The 8,398-nt window shown below is 40.4% G+C and overlaps 1 protein-coding gene across 1 annotated transcript in view; it reads left to right on the forward strand.

Annotated features, from left to right (window-relative positions):
* Nucleotides 1-8,398, forward strand: part of FOXO3 (forkhead box O3) — a 108,723-nt gene that overhangs the window by 11,643 nt on the left and 88,682 nt on the right. The window lies entirely within an intron of this gene.

Here is an 8,398-nt window from a genome sequence, read left to right on the forward strand (position 1 = left end):
TATTTATTTATTTTTTAGTTGAGGCAACCCTTGGTTGACCTCACAGATTGCAAGGACCTTGTCAGCTTACAATCCCTTATTTTTTTTTATTTTTTATGCCTACAGCACGTGGTCTTCCTAGGTGGTCTCCTATCCAAATACTAACCAGGCCCAACCCTGCTTAGCTTCCGAGATCAGTCTGGATCAGTCTGTTAAGGGTAGCATGGCCGTAGACCTAATAATTGAATTTTAAAATGATATTTTTTTCATCATAAATTATCTAGATAACTCTCTCAGTTCCATATTTCATATTGGGCTCAGCTGAGTGATGTTTAAAGCCTGTTTACCTTCCTTTCCTTTATTCTTTTTATTTAAATTTTAAAACTCAATGTAGTTTAATTTTTTTCTAATACCGTAGCGGTTTTATAAAATAAAATGCTTTCTCTAGACCTCTCCATTAGAACTTTTCCTGTAGGTAAATTTCTAAAAAATATTTACCTAATTTAAAACTCAGTGTTTCTCTTCCAGTTTTTACCTTACACAAGAGCTATCCTGAGGCTTTGTGCCAGCATTCATTTCCAAATCAAGGACTTGTTAATGTAATCCTTCATACATATAACCCTTGTACATCTGCATCTTAGTTTGCGTTATGTACCTTTTTTTTTCCTAGTGGGTAAAATGAGAAGGGACATATCTTTATTCACTAGTTATATTTTAGTATAGTCCTATTAACATTCATTTGCCATGTATGAATATACCTATCATGCAAATAGATAGTGGCCCATGGACTACATTTTAAGCAAGGTGATTTCTTCTAAATAAAAATTGAAACTGAACCTGAGCATTCCTCTGCATTTCTTAAGGAGAATAATAATCAGTTAGAGCAGGTGCATCATTTGTGTAACCCTGAGAAGCCTGGAATGGGCTATGAATATGTTGTGAGCCGGATTATTTTAAAGCTATCTTTGAGCTAATACCAGTGTGAGCATGCTTTCTTCGGTATGCTTGGGCTCTTAAGCTCCTCCTGATAGATAACTTCCTAGGTGAGCTAGTATACTTTTCTTGAAATTAGTGGCCTAGATCAGGCCTTCTATCTCCAATCCTGTCTAATAAAGATAAGCTTACAGCTTTCTGTTTGAATAGATGCATGTCCTCTGCTGAACTGAATTGTTTAAATCAGTCCTGTTTAGTGTCTTCCCTTTCCAAGAACGGTCCTTATTTTAGGCTGAAAGTCTAGGTCATTTGGACCATATTTTAGGCTTTACCCCTTTCAAACTTCATGTGAGTTACTAAGGTGAAATTTGGCACTTGACCATGGGCGGCATTTAGTAGGTATGTTCTTTTAGGAGGTGAAGGGAACTTTATTCGTATAGTTTTATAAAATCAGAATGCTTTGAGTTAATTCGTGGGCAGTCAGTACTGAATAAATGAAGTACCATGTGTTAAATTAGGAAAGCTAACTCATGCTAGTGAAACTACTGTCTTCTAAATTGATTTTAAAGTAATTAATGTTTTTATCAAAACTGATTATTTTAATAAAAAAATTCTCATTTTTAAAATGCATATTTATCCACGTTTTTGTTTTCTAATCAAGTCAAAAACTTTGATGAATAAGTTTTACCTGTTAACGCAGTGGAAATACATCTGGATTTTTCTTCTCTCTGCTCCCAGTGTTTGGCCTGTTAATGTGAGCAGAACTAATTTCACCTGACGTCTGTCTGTGTTACCTGCCCTGAGATTCCCTGGTCTGTTTTGTGTTCATCGTTCTGCCTTAAACAGGGTTGTAAAGCTTTCAGACATTTTTTTTTTCCCAGCTTGTTAACACGTGCATCCGTGCTAGTCAAGAAGGAAGAGAAGAAAATAACTCTATCTTGATTTTATCATCCACATCTCATGATCTTACAGCTTCGAAAGCTGTCAGTGTGGTTACTGGGAGGATAATTTCAATTACCAAGTGCTCTGAAAGTTGCTTCTTCAGTCTTTCGCTTTCCCGTAACAACGACAACGACAAATAAACAAAAATTTAATTTTGCTCAGGGATAAATTTTATTGTTTTTCTGATACATGATTTCAAAGTCGAAACTTCAGAGGATTTGTGAGAAGTTAAAGCTCCCTGCTTCAAGTTTCTAGTTATTAATTCTTCTAAAAAAGTAGTACATCTTGTTAAAAGGGTTTCTTAATAGATCTTTGGACTGGTACCAGGTTTTTGGTAAATGAGGGCACTTCCTCGATCATCGAGCCATTTCTGATTTTTGAACCCGAGACAGCTGACATAGAGTTGATCCTTAGATCAGTTGCAGGAACTAAGAGCCTCAGTTTTACTTACCCTAATCATTCCCAGCTGTTCTCCTTTTCTCTCTCACTGGACATCATCTAAAGGAGGCGCACTGCTCTTCTCTCTTTCCAACGTCCACCTATAATCTTTTCCTCTATTGGTGGTTTTTAACCTCGCTGTATTTGAGAATCGCCCAGGGAGCTTTAAAAAACACCTATATCTAGGTCCTGTTCTAGACCAATTTGGTCTGAATCTCTAGGTATGGGGTCTGGGCATCTATATTTTTTAAAGCTCCCATGTGATTACAGATGTACAGTTAGAGTTGAAAACCATTGTCAGAAAAATGAAAGATTTTGGCTGTGGAAGTTATGTACTATTCTAGTATTGACTTTTAGACCTATTTCTATCCTCTTCTCCATGGGAAGATTACAAGGTGGAGTTTGCTCCCTGGAAGCTCCATATAAAAAGGAGCACTGTCAAGCTGGGATCTAGGAGGACAGTTGTGGCTTCTAAGATAAGGGCATCCTTACGTAACAAACTGTGTTTAGGATCTCCTCCTCCACGTCCTTTCCTATAAATGAGTGTGGTCTCTCTAAGTTTCCAACTCCCACTTGTTTTCCTAGTCTCGACTGGACCCCAGCTAACTTATTTTAAGTTTTCAGGAATTTGTAAGAAGAGATGGCGCTATTTCAAGTCATTGCATAAGACTTGAAAACTGAGACACATGCATTTAGTACCCCTCCTTTGTGTAACCTAATCTGATACACTAGACAGTTCTCCTGTATTCTGATGCATTAAGCTGGTGGTTCTCAGAGCGTGCTCTCCATATCATTAGCATCAGTATCTAAGCATCTGGGAACATCCAAGAATCTGTTGGAAATGGAGATTCTCAGGCCCACATACATACTGAATCAGAAACTCTGGACCCAGCAATCTGTGTTGTAACCATACTTCTCGGTAATTCTACTGCAAGTCGAAGTGTGAGAACCACTGCTTTAAGTCATTTGCTAAGTTTAGAATTCCTCTGGTGACAGCTTAGGAGTCAAAAATCAAAATTCTCATACCATCCTGGCTTCAGAATTCTGACAGGGGTGGGAAAAGATGACAAGCATCTTGTACGTTATCTGCTGAAAGGTAACAGAGACCTAGCTTGAGTGTTCTAGAGTCCCCTCCCCGCCCCCGCAGATCCTTGTTGCCATGTAGCCTTCTGTATGGGGGAGGGGGGGAAGAGAGGGAAGGGCACCTGCTAAGGTGCACAGAGGAAGCCCGCTGTTCACCCTAGTGTGTATATTGTGTTCAAAGGACTTGTGTTTAGTTTGGCTTCCTATTGTTTCATGATCTTTTACCCTTGTTTGTTTTGGTCTTTTGAGGGGAATGTTCCTAGTTTTCAGACCAGCATCGGGCAGGGGAGTAGTTGCACTGACTCATCCACAGACGGACATGGGACATGTGGGAGAAAGATAAGATTAAAATGTGCTGGGTGTAATCAGTGTGAGAGGATGAGCGAAGTGAAGGGGAAAGTGAAGCAGCTCTCGTGAGAGGTCAGGGGCGAGAGGCGGTGGTGGGGAGATGGCATCCATCTTGGCTCAGACTCTGGAAAGGCACACAGCCTCTCCCACCACAAGGTGAAGCCAGGTAAAGATCAAAACAAGTTATTGCTGCTTGTCGGTATCATTGGATTCTGTAGTCCATTAAGCAGAGCCTCATGATCAGCCATATCAAACATAGCTGATGGCTTTAGGAATATAAATAGTGCAAAGAACAGTGGATTGGCCAGGACTTGAAAGTTCATTTAAGGACCTCTTAGCAGCTGCTTCAGAATGTTGCCTGAGATTCATAAATACTCTTATATCTGACACATTAAACAGACCAAATAAATAAATAAATAAATAAATAACAGGATTAGTTTGGTTACAAATTCTGCCGTTGCATACCTTTTCCTACATGAAGCTCTATCCGAGATGATATGGCTTGGGTGCCGTGCTTCAGAGGGACAGTGATCTGTGGTATCTCTTTGGGAATGGGGAAGGCAGGCAAGTCATTCCCTCAGATTTATCAAGATTCTTGAGAAGGAAGGATCAAGAAGGCAGGTCCAGGTTTTGAGACATCAGGAGGTTTATGCAGTGGTGGGGTAAGCTTATGAGAAACTTATGTCTGGGGCCAGAGTTTGGAAGAGAGTCCTGAATACTGTACCATTAACTGTAGACAGCATTCAGAATTGGACTCCAGGAAAGTACTAGGGATTTTTAAGATCAGAAGTCAGTCGGATGCAGCTGGTAGGAACTTGAAGCGCTTTGGACAACAGGTTGCTTCCCTAAGATGCCACTACTCACAGATGAAATGTGTCAGCATGTGTCAGTTAATTCCATTTTGGTTTTTCAAAAGGATGGGCCGCTGCTTGCATGTTTTGGGGACAGGGAGAGGGGGATATCTTGAAAAAAACCTGTCATCTAGGATGCATGTACAGAGAACTAAAGTGCCTTAAGGAACAATCACACTTATAAGAAAAAGTCTGCTGGCTGCAGACAAAAAAGCTTGGCTCCTGGCCCGAGGATCATGGGGATCTGAGTCCTTGACCCCTGTGGTCCAGATGTGAAGGTGGTAACCAGGACTTCTATCTTCTCTACTCCTTTTTAAAAAGTCCCTCTAGGAAGCTGTTTGAGAAAGTTCTGATACTCCAACTTCCACATAATGCTGAACTGGGGAGAGTTGTAGTTGAAGTTGGAAAAGCTTTTATTCCCTCCCCCACAAAGGGCAAAAACCATTATATCTTCAATCTGAATTGGTGCAAAAGGGTGTGATGTGTGCAGTCACAGCCTTAGGTTCACACATCATTTTCATGGCTGTAACTAAAAGCTGCTGTTAACTGAACATTTGTTATGTGCCAGACACTGCTGAGAGCTTTAGGCATATTAGCTCTTCCTCTTTACAGATGAGGAAACTGAGGCACAAGATGGTTAAGTGACTGGCCAAGGCTGTATAGTTGGTAAGTGATGGAGGTGGGATACCTGCATTAGGATGTCTTTACTTTGATGAAATAAACTCTAAAATCACTAATTTATTCAAATTTTAAGGATTTTGATTTTATAATACTGCCTGAGACTTCTTCACTGGGCTGTTCCTTCCTATCACATCTCTCATTTTGATTTAAAAGAAGAGAAAGGAGGGGAGTTTGCATGATCTTTTGTTAAAATTAAGACAGATATGTTCTACCTGGCTCATCACTCTTTCAGAACCCATAAAGAACAGATCGAGTGTTAGGTTGTAGATAAGCAAGCCTTCACATTGAACACAAAAGGCTTTTACGACTTACACTCCTGTGAAGTGTAATTATTCTTAGGGATGGGACTCTCCAAATTGCCTTTTGTCTCCTCACTGCAAAGTAGATGTGTATTCCAAGGAGGGTGACCCAGGTCATGTTTTGCAGATTCAGAACTGAGACACAGAGATGCTGTCACTCTCAACCACATCTAAACTCCCCTGTGGTTACTGCTTTTCCCCTCTCCCTCTTCCCTGTGGAAGTGGAGCCAGTCTAATTGTATGTCACCCCTGGGTACGCAGCCACGTCATGCTTGGCCTGGCTTTGGAAACCAGTGGGTCCTTTAGGTCTAGCTTTCATTCTTTTCTCTGAGTCTGCTGCGTACTTTGAGGCCCAGGACATTGTGTGTGATGGTTCAAGAAGGTGACCTGACGTGAATAGGTGTCGAATGATGGAAGCATCAGGAGAAGGAGGCCATGGATGATTGCTTGATTGGCAAAGAAGGATCTAGGAGCATTGGGTGATGGCCTAGTAAAAATACCTTGGCAGAAACTGGAGGGTTGTAGTTGTGTGATTATGGTGAAATATTAGGGGCAGTGGCAGGGTTCAGGACAGATGAGCCATTATGTAATTTCTTAAAAGAATATTATCAAACAACACATACGTACTCTCAAATGGTATCAGTAATGAGCACATTTTATAATTAAAATGCAAACAGTTTGCTTTCAGTCTCAGTCATGGAACCATTGAGAAACTTTGAGGGAGGAAAATGAACTATAGCACTTCTTACTCTGGAAGGAAAAAGAGGAAAAAGCAAAGTCATTCTGTGGCTCTGGAATAGCAAAAAAGTAATAATGTTCTCTGTTTTGATAGTGTCTTCCAAGGAGTTCAGAATTATAGTTTTTTCTTTGTCAAAGTAGGAGAGGCATTCTGTCTGTAAACTAAATCTCCCAAAGTCCCCTGTGTTTGAGGGGCAAAGGAATGAGAAGAAAGAAATAGGAAACTGTATGTTCCATCTTTTCTCCATTATCACCCTTTCATGAAAAATGATCTGCAGCTTGCTGCCAAGACTTTGTTAAAAGAACTTGGTTGTCTGGTATTTTTCATCTGCATGAAAAATAAAGTGACTATTTTTTCTGAGATTAATGAGAAAGATAAAGCTTTCTCAATACTTAAAATATAGGCTGTATACTCCAAGAAAAAGCCCTAAAAACAACCTAGGCTATTTCTGGAATACTACATAAATTGAGTTTTTAATTATCATATAGGGACAATATTTTCCTTGCCCTCTTAACCCCCAGAAAAAAAGGAGAAATCAGTTTCTTTGTTGGTTCAGCATAGGCCATTTTTTAATGGCTGCTTAAGTAAGTGCCTACCGGCTGCTTTTAGATTAACTATGGGGATCATCCTAAACATCCTGTTTTCCACATGTGGGAAGCAGGCCCACAGGCTTGTGGCTTGTCCTAGAACTTGTGGTGAAGTAAAGGTGAAGCATGTACTAAGAAGTCCAAGATTCCCGGCCCAGTGTTCTAGTGGGAGGCAGTTTTTCATCCGAGAGGTCATGTGGAAATTTTTCTATCTAGTTGTAAGAATTCAGAAACATCTCTTTTCTCAGTCATTGACGAATAATATTTTTAAAAGAGCTTAGACTTTTTAAAATGAAAATTTTGCATTCTGCATGTAAACAGATGCCTTAAAAGAGCTAGAAGAAACTAAATGAGCTGTTTGTAAGATGATGCATTTATCCTCTTTAACTTAATACCTGCCAGTTAGGTTTTTGTAATGTGGATGACAAGTGACTCCTAGAAAATTTTAATGGGTAAGGCTATTTCTTTTTCAAAAAAGATAATTTTCAGGGCAGATTTTTGATAGTTTGTTTTCTCTTGTTTCCTGTATATAAAGCTAGGAAAGCCAAGTTTGACCCATAAAAAAACAGTGCAGTAGGTCAGTGGGCACCTTGATCTGTTATTCACTACCTATGCTAGGTGTAACTAGCCCCACATCCGCCAGCCCGGTACTCCTGACTTTTAAAACTGAGACCGCCCTTCTTGGCAGATCCACTTTATGCACCTAACATTCTGTCCATCTCCCCTGGACCTTGTTTCCTGGGGGAGTTTCTAGGGAAGGGACTAATCCGAGAAGCAAATTTATGCTCTGAGTTCCAGAACTGAATGCCTTGGATGTCATCTGATTTCTCTCTTTTCTGGATGAGGAAATTAAGGATGAGCAATGCAAAGGAGCTTTACCTGAAAGTGCACAGTGAGGCCACTATGGGTTATGACCTGGCTCTGGAGGTCGCTGCAGCCACGACCACTTTGTCAGAGGAAGACTTGCCCGACTGTCGTGAGGATCTGTGATCATGCCCTTGTCTGCCCGGACATGTCCCTCACTTCAGACACCACTACATTATCTTCCAGGGAGGAACAAGGCTTTTTTTTTTAATTTCACTGTGGCCAGTGCAGAGGCATTCTGTGGAAATGTACCTGTGGGGGACATCCTCAGGTGCCCAGAATGCTGCCTTATAAACCTCCAGACTTGGAAGAAGGATCGTCTGGTGGCAGCCCTCTAATTCAAAGTGATGGGGCCTGAGATTTCTAAGTGGTTGTGACTTTGAGGGCTGTGACTTTGGGAAAAAAAAAATACACTGTGTGTGGTGTTTACAAGAATTAGTTACTTTGTACCAGAGGAATGGGTACAGTTAGCAGGATCAGTGGCTTTAACTGGTAGCAATTTGCTACAAGGGAAATTCACAGTTCTACTAGTCTTAATGCTGGACAGCCCATATATGGCATACTGTTTGGTAGACTCAGATCTCTTTTGTTGGGAATTAAGTCCCCAAAATAACTTTTTTTAACTATTAAAGTCTGATAATGCTAAGCTCTTTT

Source organism: Pteropus alecto, unplaced genomic scaffold (genome assembly GCF_000325575.1).
Source record: "Pteropus alecto unplaced genomic scaffold, ASM32557v1 scaffold79, whole genome shotgun sequence".
NCBI classification, from domain to species: domain Eukaryota; kingdom Metazoa; phylum Chordata; class Mammalia; order Chiroptera; family Pteropodidae; genus Pteropus; species Pteropus alecto.